The sequence below is a fragment of the Cebus imitator genome, unplaced genomic scaffold (genome assembly GCF_001604975.1).
Source record: "Cebus imitator isolate Cc_AM_T3 unplaced genomic scaffold, Cebus_imitator-1.0 Scaffold195, whole genome shotgun sequence".
Classification (NCBI taxonomy): Eukaryota; Metazoa; Chordata; class Mammalia; order Primates; family Cebidae; genus Cebus; species Cebus imitator.
The window spans coordinates 836442-857402 of record NW_016107510.1 but is presented as its reverse complement, the minus strand read 5'-3'; positions in this window follow the sequence as shown (position 1 = coordinate 857402).

Here is a 20961-nt window from a genome sequence, read left to right as displayed (position 1 = left end):
AAAAAAAAAAAAAAAGCCTCAGACCAGATGGATCCACATTCCACCAGATGTATAAAGAAGAACTGGTACCAATTCTACTGAAAGTATTCCAAATAATCAAGGAGGAGCAATTCCTCCTACAAACCCAGTATCATCCTGATACCAAAACCTGGCAAAGACAAAATAATAAAAGTAAACTACAGGACAATATCTATGGTGAACAAGATGCAAAAATTCTCAACAAAATACTAGAAAACCTATTTCAACAGCAAGTCAAAAAGCTAATTCACCACGATCAAGTAGGCCTCAGTCCTGGGATGCAAAGTTAGTTCAACATATGCAAATAAATAAATGTGATTCACCACATAAACAGAATTAAAAACAAAAAACGTGATTATCTAAATAGACGTGAACACTGCTTTCAATAAAATTTAATATCCTATCATAATAAAAATGCTTAACAAACTAGGCATAAAAGGAACATAGCTAAAAATATTAAGAGTCATCTATAACAAACCTATCACCAACATCATACTGAACAGGTAAAAGCTGGAAGCATTCTCTTTGAGAACTGGAAGAAGACAAAGATGCTCACTCTCACCACTTTTATTCAACAATGTACTGGAAGTCCTAGCCAGAGCAATCAGGCAAGAGAAAGAAATAAAAGGTGGCCAAATAAGAAAAGAAGTCAAACTATCTCTTTTCACTGATGATATGATTCTATACCTAGAAACTTCTAAAGACTCGGTCAAAGGCTCCTGGCACTGATGTGACTTCAGTAAAGTTTTAGAATACAAAATCAATGTGCAAAAATTAGTAGCATTTCTATACATCAATAACATTCAGGCTGAGAGCCAAATCAGGAATGCAGTTTTATTTAAAATTGGCACAAAAAGAACATACCTAGAAATACATCTAACCAAGGAAGTGAAATATCTCTACAAGTAGAACTACAAAACACTACTGAAAGAAATCATAGATGACACAAACAAATGGAAAAATATCCCATGTTTATGTATTGGAAGAATCAACATCATTAAAATGGCCTTATGACTCAAAGCAATCTACAGATTCAACACTATCTCTATCAAACTACCTATGTAATTTTTTATGGAATTAGAAAAACTATTCTAAAATTTATATAGAACCAAAAAAAAAAAAGAGCCTGAATAGCCATAGTATTCCTATGGAAGAAGAATAAGGTCAGAGACATCACAGTACCCTTATTCAAACCACACTATCAGGGTACATTAACCCAAACAGCATGGCACTGGTACAAAAACAGACACATAGACCAATGGAAGAGAATAGAGAATCCAGGGGGAAAAAAAAGCTGCACACCTATAGCCATCTGATATTTAACAAAGTGAGCAATGAGGAAAGGGCTCTCTATTCATGGTGCTGAGAAAGCTGACTAGCCATTTGCAGAAGAATGAAACTGGACCCCTACCTTTCACCACATATAAAAATTAACTCAACATAGATTAAAGCTTTAAATATAAGACCCCTAACTATAAGAATCCTAGAAGAAAACCTAGAAAACAACATTCTAAATTTTGGCCTTGGGAAAGAATTTATGGCTAAATCTTCAAAAGCAATTGTAAGAAAAATGAAAATTGATAAGTGGCTTCTAATTAAACTGAAAAGCTCCTGCACAGCAAAAGAAACTATCAGCGTAAACAGGCAAATTACAGAATGTAAGAAAATATTTAAAACTTATGCATCCAACAAAAGACTAATATCCAGAATCTATAAGGAATTTAAACAATTCAACAAGCAAATAAATAAAAATAAATTAACAAACAAACCCTATTAAAAAGTGGGTAAAAGGCATAAACAGACATTTCTCAAAAGATGAAATACAAGCAACCAACAAACATATAAAAAATGCTCAACATCACTAAGTATCAGGCAAATGCAAATTAGAGCCATAATAAGATACCATCTCAAAACAGTCAGAATGGGTATCATTAAAAAGTAACAAAATAACAGGCACTGGTGAGGCTGTGAAGGGGATGCTTATACACTGTTGATGGGAATGTAAATTAGTTCAGTCACTGTGGAAAACAGTTTGGAGATTTCTCGAAGAACTTAAAACTACCATTCAACATATCAATCTCATTATTAAGTATATATCCCAAAGAAAATAAATCATTCTACCAAATAGACACAAGAACTCATTTGTTCATTGCAGCACTATTCATAATAGCAAAGACATGGAATCAACCTAGGTGTCCATCAATGGTGGATTGGATAAAGAAACTATGGTACATATACACCAAGAAATACCATGCAGCTATAAAAAAGAGAACAAAATCATGTTCTTTGCAGCAACATGGACTCATCTGGGGGCCATTAGTCTAAGTAAATTAAGGCAGGAACAGGAAACCAAATACTACATGTTCTTATATAAGTAGTAGCTAAATATTGGGCATTCATGGACATAACAATAGACCCCAGTGTCTATTGTTGCCATCTGGACATAAAGATGGGTTCAATTATACCCCAAATGTCAGCATCACTCAATATGTACAAGTAACAAACCTGAATATATATCCGCTGAATCTAAAATAAAAGTCAAAATTATTTTAAACTTAAAATAAGAAAAATAAAAACTAAATTTATAAAGAGCAACAAATATGAAATAAAATAAATACAGCAATAATTGGCTCATATGATATTTGGAATGGCCAAAACTCATAATGTCCAGCAGTATTCAAACACCGTTCCTTTCTAAGGAGTTCCATCTCAATGAGTAGCTAAATTGGCACCAAATATAACTGGCCTTATAATTTGGAAGGTGACCAGGAAATTCTAAAATAATTGGGCATAACATTTCCACTTACATAATCAGGGTTAATTGAAACTTTTATGAATCGTTGTTAGAAATGCTAAGACAAATCATAGAAGTAGAGAGAGAGTAGACGAGTGGATGAAATTAGCCAATTTGTTTTTCAAGAGTCCTGAGGATGAGAAGGGGATGAGATAACCTAGTGCTCAGAATCACTTTGTATCCTGAATGACTTTCTAGTTCCCAAACCACCTTCTAGTCTCCTTTAATTGTTGCTAGGTTCCTTTAGGCACAATCATCTGAGAGACATTTCGACACTTGTTATTTCTGCATGTATCCTAATAAAAATCCCTCTAACATTTTAGGTATAAACTGTGTTTCTTGAACTAAAGGAATCCAATACACACAAATAGACACACACAAAGAAACACATACTCACATACATACACATTCAGATATACTCACCCACTCTCACAACAAACCTCAGTTTCTAGTCCAAAGAACAAGAAGTAGAAGATTTTTAAGTAGCACATCAGAAGACAGGAGAACAATTTTTTAAAGAAAACTGTTTAAAGCCCAGCCACTCAAAATTTTTCATTATGATTCATTAAATGTGAAGAATATACTTCAGATTTCCCTGTTTTATAATACTGCTAAAATTTATAATTTTCATCATCAAAAGAAACTTAACTTATGGCTACTGATAAGGATACAAAGTAAGGGGGAGGTGTATATAAAGCTTCAACTAGACTGCCATTGAACAATCATAAAATTAAGAATACTTCAGGCTGGCACGGTGGCTCATACCTCTAATCCCAGCACTTTGGGACCCTGAGGTGGCAGGGATCACTGGAGCCTAGGAGTTCACAACCAGCCTGGCCAATATGATGAAACCCTATCTCTACAAGAAATACAAAAATTAGCCAGGCATGGTAACACATGACTGTAGTCCCAGCTATTCAGGAGGCTGAAGTGGGAGGATCATGTGAGCCCAGAAGATCAAGGCTGCAATAAGCCATTAATACGGTTTGGCTCTGTGTCCCCACCCAAATCTCATCTTGTAGCTCCCATAATATGTTATCAGAGGGACCTGTTGGGAAATAATTAAATCACAGGAATGGGTCTTTCCCTTGCTGTTCTTGTAATAGTGAATAAGTATCATGAAATCTAATAGTTTAAAAAGTGGGAATTTCCCTGCACAAGCTCTCTCTTTGCCTGCTTCCATCCATGCAAAATGTGACTTGCTCCTCCTTGCCTTCTGCCATAATTGTGAGGTTTCTCTAGTCATGTGGAACTGTAAGTCCATTAAACCTCTTTATTTTGTAAATTGCCCTGTCTCAGGTATGTCTTTATTAGCAGTGTAAAAACAAACTAATACAGTAAATTGGTACCAGAAATAGGGTGTGCTCATACCCAAAAATGTGAAAGCCACTTTGGAACTGGGTAACAGGCAAAGATTGGAACAGTTTGGAGGGCTGAGAAGAAAACAAGATGATATGGGAAAGTTTGGAACTCCCTAGAAACTTGTTAAATGGTTTTAATCAAATTCCTAATAATAATATGAACAATAAAATCCAGGCTGAGGTTGTCTCAGATGGATATAAGTAACTTGTTGGGAATTTGAGCAAAAGTATTTCTTGTTATGTTTTAGCAAAAGAGACTGGCAGCATTATTCCCTGCCCTAAAAATTTGTGGAACTTTAACCTTAAGAGTGATAGAGTATCTGGTGGAAAAGATTTTTAAGAAACAAAGCATTCAAGAAGTGACTTGGGTACTGTTAAAGGCATTCAGTTTTATAAGGGAAGCAGAACATAAAAGTTCAGAAAACTTACAGCCTAACAATGCAATAAAAAAGAAAAACCAATTTTTCAAGGAGAAATTGGCTCCAGAAATTTGCATAAAGAGAAATCAAATGTTAATCCCAAGACAGTTGGGAAAATATCTCCAGGGCATGTCAGAGGTCTTCACAGCAGCGCCTCCCATCACAGTTCCAGAGGGCTAGGAAAAAGAAAGTGGTTTCATAGGCGAGGCCCAGGGTCCTGTGCTGTTTGCAGCCTAGAGACTTGGCACCCTGTGCCCCAGCCACTCCAGCTGTGGCAGAAAGGGGCCAAAATACAGCTCAGGTCGTGGATTTGAAGATCGTGTCAAGCCTCAAGCTTTCACATGATATTAAGCCTGCAAGTTCACAGAAGTCAAGAATTGGAGTTTGGAAACCTCCATCTAGATTTCAGAGGATGTATGGAAATACCTGGATGTCCAGGTAGACGTTTGCTGCATGGGCGAGGCTCTCATGGAAAACCTCTGCTAGAGCAGTACAGAAGAGAAATGTGGGGTCAGAGCCCCGACACAGAATCCCTACTGGGCCACTGCCTAGTGAAGTTGTGAAAAGAGGACCACCATCCTCCAAACCCCAGAATGGTACTGTGTGCTTGGAAAAGCCACAGAAACTCAACATCAGCCCATAAAAGCAGTCCAGAGGGATGCTATATCCAGCAAAACCACAGGGACAGAGCTGCTCAAGGCCCTGGGAGCCCACCTCTTGCATTAGCATGACCTGGATGTGAATCATGAAGTCAAAAGTGATCATTTTAAGGCCTTACAATTTAACTGCCCTGCTGGATTTCAAATTTGCATTGAGCTTATAGCCCCTTTGTTTTGGCCAATTTACCCTGTTTGGAATGGTTGTATTTACCCCATGCCTATACCCCCTTTGTATCTAGAAAGTAACTAACTTGCTTTTAATTTTACAGTCTCATAGGCAAAAGGGACTTGCCTTCTTTCAAATAAAACTTTGGACCACAAACTTTTAAGTTAATCCTAAAATAAGTTAAAACTTTGGGGTACTATTAACAAGGCATAATGTTTTAAAATGTAAAGATGTGAAATTTTGGCCAGGGACAGAATAATATGGTTTGGTTCTGTGTCCCCACCCAAATCTCATCTTGTAGCTCCCACAATTCCCACTTGTTGTGGGAGTGGCTCAGTAGGAAATAATTAAATAATGGAGCAGGGATCTTTACCGTGCTGTTCTCATAATAGTGGATTAGTCTCACAAAATCTAATGATTTTAAAAATGGGAGTTTCCATGCACAAGCTCTCTTGTTACCTGCTGCCATCCATGTAAAATGTGACTTGTGCCTCCTTACCTTCCACCATAATTGTAAGGCTTCCCCTTCCCCATGGATCTGCAAGTTCATTAAACCTCTTTCTTTTGTAAATTGCCCGGTCTCAGGTATGTCTTTATCAGCAGCATAAAAACAAATACACCCATGATTGTGCTACTGCACTCTAGCCTGGTGACAGAGCAGGACCCTGACTCAAAATTTAAAAAAAAAAAATTACTTCAGTACTTAACAAGAATCACTTATAACTTTTAAAAGAATATTATCCCCTAATAGTTGCCAGGAAAAAAAAGGTTTTACTGTATGCCTTTGGAACTTATTTCGTAATACCATTTTTAATTTTTAACTAATCACCTATGTTGTTGTCCAATGAACCTTATTTATATTTCAGCTCTCTCAATAAGATTTTGAGTTCCCTGGGCAAAAAGTAATATACATTTGCATCATTCCTCTTGATGAGAAAATATGAAAACATTTACTTTTTAATATTCGCTTACAAAGATGTAAACAAAAAAAATCCTTATTTTATATTATTTTAAATCACAAAATCCTGAAATAAACCTCAGCTCAAATATAACAGAGAACACTTTTTAATCATTAGATTAAGCTTTTTCATTGTCAGCTACATGAGGATGAGATTGGGAAATAGAATATCATTAAGTCAGTGATTTAGATGAAGGATAATAATTTGCTTTTGAAGTGCAGAGCACATTTCATTCACGAAGAAGATGAGTAACTAGATTTATTTTCTTTTGCCATAAATTACTGGAATTCAAGGGCATAGTAATTATGAGTGGCCTGATTGCTTTCCATGTTTGCAGGCTTTACAGAGTTACTTATAGCATTTAATCTAGCATTTAAACAAGCTCTCAAATTTGGGTTTCAATGATGCTTTCCATGCTTTGAAAACACAAGTTTAAGTTTAGCATTATCAAAAGTAGAAGACACACTCTGAGGGGCAGAAAACCTAACAATTCCTTGTTTTATACAATAGGAATGAAGTTTACCAGTGTAATCTTCATAAAATCCAATTTTGTACTTAACCTAAAGCATAGGGAGATGGGTTGAGGGAAAACTTACAAAGATTCTCAGTATTTACCCAAAACAGTGTCAATAGAGTGGAGGATGGAAACTCTGTAATATAGCTGCTCATGTCTTTGCCTGAGGTGAACTAGAGGCTTAAAGAACTCCCTCACAGTTGATACTTTGTCATGGAGAGTGTAGGTTTAAACACTTCCTGGCCTAAAAATATAGTCCTGGCCTTGAAACAATGGGGACTTTCCTTAACATTTGGTGAAAGAACATAATTTATTAATTGAAATGCAAGTAATAGTTTTTAAAAATCATGCCTCTTCACATATTAATTTTCTAAAAAAAAAAAAAAAAAAAGAAAGAAAACGCAACAAATGGCAATTGACAGAGGATTACTTGAATAGCAAAACTACCTTCAGTATATCCCTACACATCAGGACTAGACACTTACACAGAAAAATTAAACCAATTATTTAAAGAATAACTTTAAAACTATTTCCAGAACACAGAAAAAGAAGTAATACTTTAAATTTTGTTTGTATAAAATTAGCCAAGCATTAATATAAGCCCACAGAAAGACAACTACAAGGAAATCTCATCTGTAAACCTCAATATAAAAATTTTAAATGAAATACTGACAGAATTCAATAGAACATTAAAAGATGAGTGCACCATGATCAACAACATAAAATTCACAACAGGAAAGCAAAGACAGACCAGTATTAGAAACCATATTGTGTAATTTATCACATTGGTACACTTAAAAGTCAAATCATAAAAACACTATCATAGGTGCTAAAAATATATTCAACAGCTTTTAAAATATTCAAGAAAGAAAAATTTTTAAAAGGTACATTTTAAACATGATAAATGTATATACATCATTCTCAAAACAAGGATCATATCTTCTGGAAAAGCTTTAGTAGTGCTCTGATTAAAATTCAGAGAGAAGAACTTTTTGCATACTATTACCAATAATATATAATATTTTTCTAGATAAAATACAGAAGAACATATAATCAGTACTAATATGAGTAACCCTGGGAAGTGGGTGCTGTGAAATTCAAGAGATGAAAGAGAGAAAAGATGACCAAACTAAATGGAAAATTTAAAAAATTACAAAGATTAGGATGTAATTATCTTAATTTATTACATACATATAATCAAACAATCAAACAATTATTACAAATAACCAGAAAAGCACTGTACTGCTTGTACACCCGTGCTTCTCAGACTATATTGGTAAAACACCAATTTTTTATTTTCAAATTATTATGGTTAATGGTGTCTTGATTTGCTTTGTTTGTTTGTGTTTAATAACAGGGTCTCACTCTGTTACCCAGGCAGGAGTACAGTGGCATGATCATGGCTAAGTACAGCCTTGACCTCCCTGGACTCAGATGATCCACCCATCTCAGTCTCCTGAGTAGCTGGGACCACAGGCGTGCACCACCATACCCAGATAATTCTTGTATGTTTTCATTGAGACTGGGTTTCACCATGTTGCCCAGGCTGTTTTAAACTCCTCGGCTCAAGCTATCTGCCCATCTCAACCACCCAAACTCTTGGGATTACAGGCATCAGCCACCACACACAGCCAGGTAACTTTTTTAACATGACAAATAAGAATTTGCAAAATCCTCACAACCACAATAAGAGTCATAATCATGTAAAATTGCTCTGAAAGTTTATAAACGTTTAGTCCTCATTTTATTTTTGTCTCATTGCAAACCAGTACCAATACACAGACTACTTTACTCAAAAGAAAACTTAAAACAGTCCAAAAGCATCCTGTTTGTCGATAGAAAGGCTCAATTTCAAAATAATGGCAATTCTCTGTAGATGAATTTATAAATATTGTAAAATCACAGAAATATATGAAGAGTGTTTAGAACTAAAAAGATTTTAAAGTTTACATGAAAAAAATTAATTTTGTCCAAATAATTCTAAAAATAAAAAAAACTGATGAAGAATTACACATAGCAGCAATTAACATATTTAAGGCTATAATAATTAAAACAGTAAAATAATGACATATAAATAGATACAGACCAATAGAACATAACCAAAATTTCAAATGTAGGCTCAAAATTATTTAGAAATTTATTAGAAATATAGCACTTCAAATAAGGGGATAAAGATTAGCTTACTCAAATAAATGGTGTTGTATCTACTACATAGCCACAATGAAACAAAGAACATGGACTTATTTATCAATTATTGAAAAATATATATTGCTGTCAAAGATTTTAATGTAAAATATTAATCCATAAGCTATATAAAGCAGAAATTTAAAAAATGATCTCAGCATGGGAAATATTAAAAAAAACACAGAGATGATTACATGAAGGTTAAGTTTTATTGCATTAAAATAAAAAGTACATAAGCACTTTAATCAGGTAAGAGGTATACCACATACTGGAGGAAAATTTATAACTCATATCACTAAGTTTTTAATTATTTAATATATAAATAATGCCTATCAAAATGAAAACCTCAATAAAAGTAGTTAAATCTTATTAATAGGTCACAGAAATAGTATGCAAATAAATCTTAAATATATGCTCATATTTACTCTTGAAAAGAGGAATGGAAATTAAAACAACAGTGAATTACCATTTTGGTATTTGTCAAAGAGCAAAATGTTTAATAAGACATTCTGTTAAACAGAGTGTAAAAAACCAGCACTCTCATAAATTGTTGCTGGTGGAAATATATAGCTTTACTTTGTTTCTCATCAACATTCATTAAAATATTCAAAATGTACATATTCTTTAAACCAATACTTTTATCCTTAGAAATACTCTAGAGATAGAAAACCACCTGAGAAAAACGATATATAAATAATATTTGTTAAAATATTTTGATAAAAATTGCAGAAATAAAATCCCCTTAGATGGAGGCTTAATTAAATACATGATGGCTGGCACATTCATGAAATAGAATGCTATATAGGTATAAAAAAGAATGAGAGCAAGATAACAGAAGTTTTTAGGACTTAGCCCCTAACAGAAAAATCAATTGAACAACCATTCATACACAAAATTACCTTCACAAGTGTAAGAAATACAGATGAGAGATTATAGTGTATGAGTGGAGCATAGAAATAAGAAAACACACATTGAAATGGATAGGAAGGACACTTTTACATTAATCATGTAACTTCTCCTCTAAGCCCATGAAACACAATACAGAGAGAGATACTCTCCTGGGAAAAAAGAATAAAGTTTGAAATAACATGCTGCACATCCTAATACCACTCCCATCCCAGTAAATCCCAGCACTAGGCTGACCTCTGCAACCCTAGTCTTCAGGCCCAATCCAACATCAAATGTGCCATAATGACCCTGGGATCCAGCATGGTTCCTGAAGTCCCAGACTCCAGGCCTGGCTCAGCACAATATTAGCCCTTGTATACTCAGGCTCCAGGTCTGCCACTATGCCATGGCTGCTCTGTCAGCTCCAGGCCAGCCCTGCAGATTAAGGCTCCAAGCCCACTCCAGTATCAAGTTAACTCCTATAGATCCAAGGCACAGGCCAGCCCACAGACCCCACCAGTCAGCACACTCAAAATCTCTGAAAGGACTTATGAGTGAAGGGCTTTCCCTGCAGAAGACAGGCTATAAAGATAGGAAGAAGTGCCTACTTCAAGTGTACAGATACCAAAATAAGATCCAATGATTATTAATAATTCAAGAAACATAATACCAACAAATCAGCAACGACAACAAAGCAGAAGTAAGTCACCTTAAGTAAATGGAGATCAACAAACTGCCTGACAAAGCATTCAAAACAATTGTCTTTAAGAGGCTTAACAAGGTACAAAAGAATACATAGACAACAAAAAGAATTTTGGAAAACAGTGCATAAACAAAAGAAGTTTAACAGAGACTAAAAACCATAGAAAATGATCAAACAAAACATTTTTTTTTTTTTGAGATGGAGTTTTGCTCTTGTCATCTAGGCTGGAATGCAATGGCATGATCTTGGCTCACTGCAACCTCCACCTCTCGGGTTCAAGCAATTCTGCTGTCTCAGCCTCCTAAGTAGCTGGAAATACAGATGCCCACCACCAGGCCCGGCTAATTTTTGTATTTTTTAGTAGAGTTGGATTTCACCACGTTGGGCAGGCTGGTCCTGAACTCCTGACCTCAGGTAATCTACCCACCTCAGCCTCCCAAAGTGCTGGGATTATAGACTTGGGCCACCATGCCGGGGGAAATTCTTTTCTTTTATTTTGGAGATAGTCTCACTCCGTTACCCAGTCGGGAGTGCATTGGTGTGATCTCGGCTCACCGCAACCTCCTCTTCCCAGGTTCAAGCAATTCTCCTGCCTTAGCCAATGGAGCAGCTGAGATTACAGGCATGCACCACTGCACCCGACTAATTTTTGTATTTTTAGTAGAGATGGGGTTTTGCCATGTTGGCCAGCCTGCTCTTGACCTCAGGTGATATGCCTGCCTTGGCCTCCAAAAGTACTGAGATTACAGGAGTGAACCACTGTGCCTGGCCTCCAAACAGAAATTCTAATGTTGAAAAACACAATAAATGAACTAAAAATTTTCATAGAGAGCTTCAACAGTAGACTAAATCAGAAGAAAGAAACAAGTTCAAAGACTTACGTGATTTGAATTGCCCAATTAGAGAAACAAATAGGAAAAAAAAAAAAAGAATGAAGAAACCCTAGGGACTTACAGGACATCATTGAACAAGTCAGTATATGCACTATGCGAGTCCCTGAAGTAGCAGAGAAAAACAAACGGAATACAACTTTTTTTTTAAATAATGACAGAAATCTGCTAAACTCTGAAGAGGGAAATGAACATTCTGATTCATGAAACTCAAAGAACTCCAAACAAATTAAACATAAAGAGATCCTCACCAACACAGTATATTCAAATGCTCAGTAATCAAAGACAAAGATAATTTTAAAAGCAGCAGGAAAAAAACAATTTGTCACATACAAGGTAAACTCCATAAGGCTATAAGAAATATTCTCCCCTGAACGTGCCCGATCTTGTCTGATCTTGGAAGCTAGGCAGGGTCAGGCCTGGTTAGTACTTCAATGGGAGACCTCCTGGGAATACCAGGTGCTGTAGGCTTTTTTTTTTTCTAATATACAAATAAAAAATAAATAAAATTTAAAAAAAAGAAAGAAATATTCTCAGCAGCAATACTGCAGGGTAGCATAGAATGGGCTAATATATTCAAAGGACTAAAAGAATAAAACTATAACCAAGCATACTATACCAGGCAGGCCTGTCCTCCAAAAATAAAAGAGTAAAAGGCTTTCTAAGATAATCAAAAGATGAGGAAGTTCATCACCACCAGTTCTGCTCTATAAGGAATGCTAAAAGGATTTTTTTAAGTTAAAACCAAAAGATGCTAACATTATAAAAACAAATGAAAATAGAACACTCACTGCAAAGGTAAATTTAAAAAGTCAAATTTAGGATATTTTGAAACTGTAATGGTGTACCTAACTCACTTTGACTCTAGTATAAAATTCAAAAGACTAAAGTAGTAAAAATAACTATTGCTAAAAATAATTTATTAAAAGATACACAATATAAAAGCTTTAAATTTGTGACATCTATATCAAAATATGAGGGGAAGAGAAGTTAAATAGAGTTTTTATATGTGGTTGAAGTTCTTGTTACATTAAAATAGACTGTTAAAAATGTTTTATGTAAGCCTCATTGTAACTACAAAAANAAAAAAAAAAAAAACTGTAGTAGATACATGAATGACAAAGAGAAAGGAATCAAAGCACACCACTACAAACAAAACATCAAATTCCAAAACACGAGAGAAAAATAGAAATAAAGGAGCTACAAAACAAAAAACAATTTTAAAATAGCAATAGAAAGTGCTTACCTATCAAAAATTGCTTTAATTTAAATGTAAATGAGTTTAATTATCTAATCATTAGACAGATTTAATTAAAAAACCATATATTATCACATACTGTCTACAAGAGGCTCACTTTAGCTTTAAGAACATACATAGGTTGTGAGAGAAAGGAAGAAAAAGGTATTTCATGCAAATAATAACCAAGAGGGAGCAGGGGTGGTATATTAGTCGGTTTTATGTTTCTATGATAGAATACCAACACTGGGTAATTTATACTGAACAGAAGTGTATTGGCTCACATTTCTGGAGGCTGAGAAGTCCAATATCAAGATGCTGGCATCTGGCAATGGCCTTCTTGTTGTGCCACAACATGCTGGAAGGCATCACATGGTGGACGGGGCAAGAGAGAGCATGAGAGAGAGACAAACTTGCCCTTTTATGCTGGCACCAATTACACCCGTAAGGATGGAGGTCTTATCAACTAATTACTCCTTAAAGGATCCACCTCTTAATACTGTTAAAATGACAATCAAATTTCCACTTGAGTTTGGAAGGGTGCAAACATTCAAATAAAAAAATTCTGCCTCTGACTTCGCAAAACTCATGTTCTGATTACATAAAAATATGAATATTTGTTTCATCTCAATAGCCCCCAAAGTCTTAAATTTTTCCAGCACCAACTCAAAAGTCCAAACTCCACAGCCTCATATAAATTAAATATGAGTAAGATGCAAGGCACAATTCATCCTGAGGCAAATTTTCCTCTAGCCGTGAGCTTGTGAAACTAAACAAGTTATCTATTTCTAAAACACAATGGTAGAACAGCCAAAGAATAGAGAGCCCCATTATAAAATGGTGAGAAGAAAGGAATAACAGGTCTTAAGTCCAAAACCCAACAGGGCGGGCAATATTAAAGATTCATAATCTTTCACTTCATGCGTCACCTCCTAGACCCATTGGAGTGGAGATTGGAACTCCAAGGATTCAGACAGCCCTGTCTCTATGGTTTTGTTGGGCTTGGCTCATGTAGCAACTCTTATGGGTTGGAGTTTGTGCCTATAGCTCTCCCAGGCTGGAATTGAACACTAGTAACTCTATGGTTCTGGGGTCTCAGTTCCTACTCCCATGGGTCCACTAGACATTGCTCTAGTAGAGACTTTCTGTGGTGGCTTTGATGCTGTAGTTCCATTGTACATTATCCTAGCGGGTGTTCTCTGCAGTGGCTCTGCTCCTGCAACAAGCCTCTGCCTGGGCTTCCAGTCTATCTACCACATTATTTGAAATTTAGGTAAAAGAAGTTATGCCTCCAAAGCTCTTGCATGCTGCATTGCTGCACAATTTGCACCACCTTGGCAGGTTTGTGACTTGTACCTTCTGGAGCTGCTGGTCAAGTTTCCCCTGGGCCAATCTTGGGCCAATCTTGGGCCATGGCTGAAGTGGCCAAGGAGTGCTACACAGTAATTAGTGGAGAGACACTTGAGAGCAATAAATACTAAGGTCTGCCTGGTGACCTATTGACATGTTTCTTTCTCCAAGGCCTTGAAACTTTGGACCTGTGATAGGTAATTTCCAAAGTACTTTTGGGGACATTTTTCCATTGTCCTGATGAATATCCCTTGCCTTCATTCTAGTCATAATAATCTTATCAAATAGTTACTGGGCCACACCCTTGGTTTTCTCTCCTAAAAATGCTTTCTCATTCCCTACCAATGGCCATACTGAAAGTCCTTCAAATCTCTACATTGCATTGTTCTTTTAATTATGAATTCCACAGTTGAATAATTTGTTCTTACATTTTACTATATGTGGTTAAAAGAAGCCACAGAGCACTCTGGTTGCTCTCCTGCCTAGACATTTTTTGATGTCAGATATCTTAGCTCATTGTTCTTAAACTCTGCTTTTCACAAAACTCTTGGGCATGGACACAATTAAGCCAAGTTATTTGCCACTTTTTAACTAGGCTATCCTTTCCTGAAGTTTCCAATACCTTATTCCTCATTTCTGTCTGAGACTTCACCAGAATAGCCGTTGCTATATATATTTCCACTAGAATTCTTGTCCAAATCACTTCAGTAATTTCTAAGAAGTCTTAGACATTTCCTATAGCTCTCCTCTTCTGAGTCCTCACAAAAATTTACCTTCAGTGTAAATTCTGTGTTTCTTTATTGATTTTCTGTTGGGATGATCTGTCCAACACTGAAAGTGGGGTGTTGAATCACCAGCTATTATTATACTGGGATCTTTTATCGGGATCTATCTCTTTTTAGCTCTAATAATATTTGCTTTATATATCTGGGTGCTCCAGTATTGGGTGCATACATATTTACAAGTGTTATATCCTCTTTCTGAATTGATTCCATTATTATATATATTCTTTCTCTTTTAATTTTTTTTTATTTGAAATCTATTTTGTCTAAGTATAGCTGCTCCTGCTTTTGTTTCCATTTACATGAAAAATACTTTTTTCTACCCCTTTAAGTCTATGTGTATCTTTATAGGTGAAGTGCGTTTCTTGTAGAAAACAGATTGTTGGGTCTTTTTAAAAATATATTGCCTATCCAACAGGGCAGGCAATATTACATTTTAAGATTCATAATCTTTCACTTCATGTATCTCCTCCTGGACACACTGGAGTGGAGACTGGAACCCCAAGGATTCAGACAGCCCTGCCTCTATGGTTTTGTTGGGCTTGGCTCATGTAGCAACTCTTATGGGTTGGAGTTTTGTGCCTACAGCATATATATTTACATATTTACAAGTGTTATATCCTCTTTCTGAATTGATTCCATTATTATATCTAGACCTCCTTTTCTCTTTTAATTTTTAATTAATTCAGACACTTTATGTCTGTTTAATTAATTCAGGCACTTTATGTCTTTTGACTAAAGAATTGAGTTCATTTACATTCAATGTTGCTATTGATATGTAAGGACTTTTACTATTTGAATATTTGTTTTCTGCTTGTTTTGTGGCCTTAAGGTGATTTTCTTTGGTGGTATGTTTTAATTTCTTGCTATTTGTTTTTTGGGTATCTGTTGCATGTTTTTCAATTTGAGGTTACCTTGACACTTGCAAATACTCTCTCATAACCTATTATTTTATGCTGAGGACAACTTAACACTGATCACATAATAAGCAAAATGAAAACTAATAAGAACTCTACACTTCAGCTTCATCTCCCTGCTTTTTAACTTTTCATTGTTTCTATCTGCATCTTATTGTTCCATGTCTTAAAACAGTTATTATTTTTGATCAGTTCATCTTTTAGTCTTACTATTAAAAATGAGTTTACACACCACAATTAGTGTTATAACACTGTGTTCTGCATCCTATTAGCAGTGAGTTTTATTCCTTCATTAATATCCTTTTATTTCAGATTGAAGAACTCCCTTTAGGATTTCTTGTAGGACATGTCTGGTTTTGATGAAATCCCTAAGCTTTGTCTGGGAAAATATTTATTTTTCCTTCATGTTTGAAGCATTTTTTTGCTGGAGCTACCTACGATAAAAGTTTTTTTCCTTCAGAACTTTAAAGATGTTATACTACTCTCTCCTGGCCTGTGAGGTTACCACTTAAGACTGCTGCCAGACATATTGGAGCTCCATTGTATGTTATTTGTTTTTTTTTTTTTTTTCTCTTGCTGCTTTTAGGTTTATTTCTTTATCCTTAACCTTTGGGATTTTGACTATTAAATGCCTTTAAGTAATCTTGTTTTGGTTAAATCTGCTTGGTGCCTTATAACCTTCTTGTAATTGTATACTGATACCGTTCTCTAGGTTTGGAAAGCTCTCTGTTATTCTCCCTTTGAATAAATTTTCTACCCCATCTCTCTCTCTACCTCCTCTTTAAGACCACTAACTCTTAGATTTCCCCTTTTGAAGCTATTTTCTAGATGTTGCAGGCTTGCTTTACATTTTTTTCTTTTTTTGTCTCCTCTGTATATTTCAAATAGCCTGCCTTCAAACTCACTACCTTTTTATTCTGTTTAATTAATTCTGCTCTTAAGAGAATCTGCTGCATTCTTCAGTGTTTCAGTTGTATTTTTCAACTCCAGAATTTTGCTTATTTTTATTTCATTCTTTTTGTTAAATTTATCTGAGAAGATTCTGAATTCCTTCTCTGCATTATCTTGAATTTCATTGAGTTTCCTCAAAACAGCTATTTTTAATTCTGTCTGAAAAGTCACATCTCTCTCTCCCTCAGGATTGGTCCCTGATGCCTTATGTAGTTCGTTTGGTGAGGTTATGTTTTCCTGGATGTTTTCGATGCTTGTGTATGTATGTTGGCATCAGGGCGTTGAAGTTAGGTATTTATTGTCATCTTAGTAATCTGGGCTTGCTTGTACCTATCCATCTTGGGAAGGCTTTCCAGGCATTCAAAGAAACTTGAGTGTTGCGATCCAAGTCTTTGGTCACTGCAGCCATATCTGCATTAGGAGGCACCCCAGCCCAGTAATGCTGTGACTCTCACAGACTTGTAGATGTACTACCTTTGTACTCTTGGATAAGATCCAGAGAACTCCCTGATTACCAGACAGAGACTCTTGTTATCTTATTTTCTTCCAAAATAATAATCTGTGCTAAGCGGCTTGGAACTGAGGGAGGGGTGACATGAGCACTCCTGTGGCCACCTCCAGTAGGATTGCTCTACATCAGACCTAAATCAAGCACAGCACTAGGTCTTGCCCAAGGCCCATAGTAACCACTCTCTGGCTACCGCCTTTGTTCACTCAAAGTCCTTGGGCTCTCCACTCAGCAGGCGCTGTAGCTAGCCAGAGTCGTGTGCTTTCCCAGCTGGGTCCAGAGATGCCATCCATCTGGAAGCCAGGGCCTTGAGTTGGAAACCTCAGGAATCTACCAGGTGCTCTATTTTACTGTGGCTTAGCCAACACCCAAGCCACAAGACAAAGTTCTTCCCAGTTTTCTCTCCAATTTCCATAGGCAGAGGAGTCTTTCCCCATGGTCACCACCACCACAGGTCCATGGGGAGTACTTCCTGGCTACCACCAATGTCCACTCAAGACGCAAGGACGCTTCAGTCAGCTTGCAGTGATTACCGACAGGCCTAGGACTCTTTCTAAGAGCATCAGGCTTCCCCTCTGGCCCAGGGCAGGTCCAGAAATGTCCTCCAAGCACCAAGACCTGGAATAGGACACCCCAGGAACCTACTTAGTGTTCTACCCCACTGTGGCCAAGCTGGTGCCTGAGCTGTAAGGCAAAGTCCCCTCTTTTTTTTTTTTTCCCCTCTTTGTCTTAAGCATAAGGAGTCTCTCCTCATGGCCATCACAGCTGGGAATATGCTGGATCATACCTGAGCCAGCATGATTGACTCTTACTCGAGAACTGTGGCAAGTACTGCCTGGATACTGCTGATGTTTTTTTCAAGGCCAAAGCGTGCTACAGCCAGCAGGTAATGAGTTCTTCCAGGACTTGTTTCTTCCCTGGTATCCAAATTCCAAGATGAAGTCCTCTTTACTGTCCTCTCTCCTCTTCTTAGGAGGAAGGAGGAGTCTCTCCCAGAGCTGTGAGGTATACTGCCTAGGGTTTGGAGCGAGGTGGCACAAGTATTTCCTTGGTCACCCTGGCTGGTGTTTCCTTGCTCCCATGCCATCCATGTCCACTGGCTCTAGGTCTAGCATAGCACTAGAACTTGCCTAAAATTGCAGCCCTTCTGTTCTAGCCTGTCTTTTAAGTTTACTTAGGACCCCAGAGCACTTTAACCTGTAGAGGCTAGACTTGTCAGAACTTAGGTTTCAACTGCTGGGAATGGCAATTTTCCTCTGGTTGTTCTAAATGTTCCCTCCATGGGTGCCAGGTGAGTTATTCCCCGAGCTGCTTTCTGTTGTGACAAGGCAGCACTTCCTTTCAATACAAAGTCCTACAATCACTGAGCTCTCCCTCTCCTAAATGCACAGAATCTTTCTCTGTACTGCACGGTGCTGCTAGCGGGTAGCGGAAGGGTGGTGTCAGCAGCTCAAGACTGTCTTTCCTACTCTCTTCAGTGCCTCCTTTAGTTATATAAAGTGAAAACCAGGTACTGATTGCTCGTCTGATTTTGGATTCTTACGAAGGTACTTTTTTGTGTGAATAGTTAATCAGTTTGGTGTTCCTGTGGAAGGACAATCAGAGGAGGCTTCTATTTGACCATCTTGCTCTGCCCCCAGAATTTACCGTAATGCTCCACTCATGAATACCTAGGCTTTTTCCAGCATTCATTTCAAAGTTATTTCAGCCTCTACCTACTACCCAGTTCCAAAGCCACATTTGCAGTTCCAGTTGTTTGTAACATCCCTATTTCTCTGGTACCAATTTTCTACCTTAGTCTATTTTTTGCTGCTCTACTAGAATACCACAGGCAAGGTAATTTATAATGAACAGAAGTTTATTTCTCACAATTCTTACAGGCTGGGAAGTTCTACTCCAAGGTGCCAGCATCTAGTGAGGGTCTTCTGTCTTTTAACATGGAGGAAAGAATTATATTGTAAAAGGGCAATGGGAGGGCAACAGGGAAATCAAGAGGTACAAACCCACTCCTGCAATGATGACATTAGTTTATTCATAAGAGTGGAACCCTGATGACCTAAGCACCTCTTAAACGTTATACCTCTTAATACTTTCACAATGGCAATTAAATTTCAAATTTTAGGGGGACAAACATTCAAACCATAGCAGGTGACTATACCTGGGTAAGACAAAATAGACTTTCAGTTAAAAACTCCCAAGGGGACAAGGAAGATTATATAATGATAAAGTGTCCAACCCATTAATAGGATATAATGGTAAATATATATGTACTCAACATCAGTGAACCTAAATATATAAAGCAGCTATTAACATAAAAGGGAGAAACAGACAGCAATATAACAGGTTGCTTCGATAGCCCACTTTTAATTACAGAGAGATCTTCCAAGCAGAGAATCAATAAGGACACACTGAATTTGAACTGTACTTTAGACAAAATGAACCTAACAGACACGTGCAGAGCATACCATCCAATAGCAGAAGAACAAACCTTCTGAAGTGCACACAGAACATTCTCCCGGATATATCCTATGTTAATCCACAAAAGCAGTCTTAATAAATTTTAGGAAACTGAAGTCAGTCAAGTATCTTTTCCAACCACATTGGTGTACTCATTGGTATTGGCATACCAGATATCATTAACAGGAGAAAAACTGGAAAATTGACAAAAATATGTGAAAAACAAACTATGGAACAATCAATGGATCAAAGAAGAAATCAAATATAAAACCAATTCCTTTTTTGGCATTGTTATAATTGCAGGAGCTAATGAAATAGAATGGCTGCCTATAGGACGGTTGGGGGGAAGGTGATTCTGCGCTTTGGCTCATGTCTGAAAGATCCTCCGAGGGCAGCTATCTTCTTATAATTCCTGTATAAACACTGGAGAGGCTTAAGGATAAAAGACTGATTTGGGTTGTACGCAGTTAAGGATACCTATAAGCAAACGTCCCATTGGGAGGTTACAAATCATGTTGAAAGCCAAGTTTGTCCCCATTGAATTGTGAAAAAAAATTAGGGATGAGGAAAATTGATTCTGTGCTACTACATCAGGCACAGTCAAGATGCTTGTCTGATGTTTTAACCAGCTTTTAATCGATATTGAAAAGAAAGCACACAGTGCTAAAACCCAGGTTTTGAGTCTCTCATTAGCAACAGGCAGAAACAGCTTTTTTTTTTTTTCCACAGATCCTATCATTTTATTATAATCAGCTGTGGCCCATTTCATTCTAAGATCTCAAATGTCTCATTTTTTTTGTCTGTCATCCCTCTGACAAAGCAGAAGGGATTCCAAGTTCCTAATTACAGGTTACAATTCTCCTTATCCACTGTTAACACAGACTATCTTTCTCTTGGTGCTGTCTTCTATTGTTATAGCCAGTCACAACTGGAAAGGAGTGTGGAGAATATATTTCTGTGGGATACCTCTGCTCCCTGCTGCACCTATTTCAGAAGTCAATGGATTTTAGAAAACCTTGTTCAGAGTTAACCAGTGAATGTTTCAATACATGCTCAGTATACTCATTGTGGAGGAAACAATTTGGAGGGGAAAAAAATTGGAGAGAACTCAAACTGAATTGTCCAGAATAAATGAATTCACAAACCCTACTGATTTATAAAAAAAAAAAAATGCATATTCTATGTCTCCTCCAAAAGATGTTGG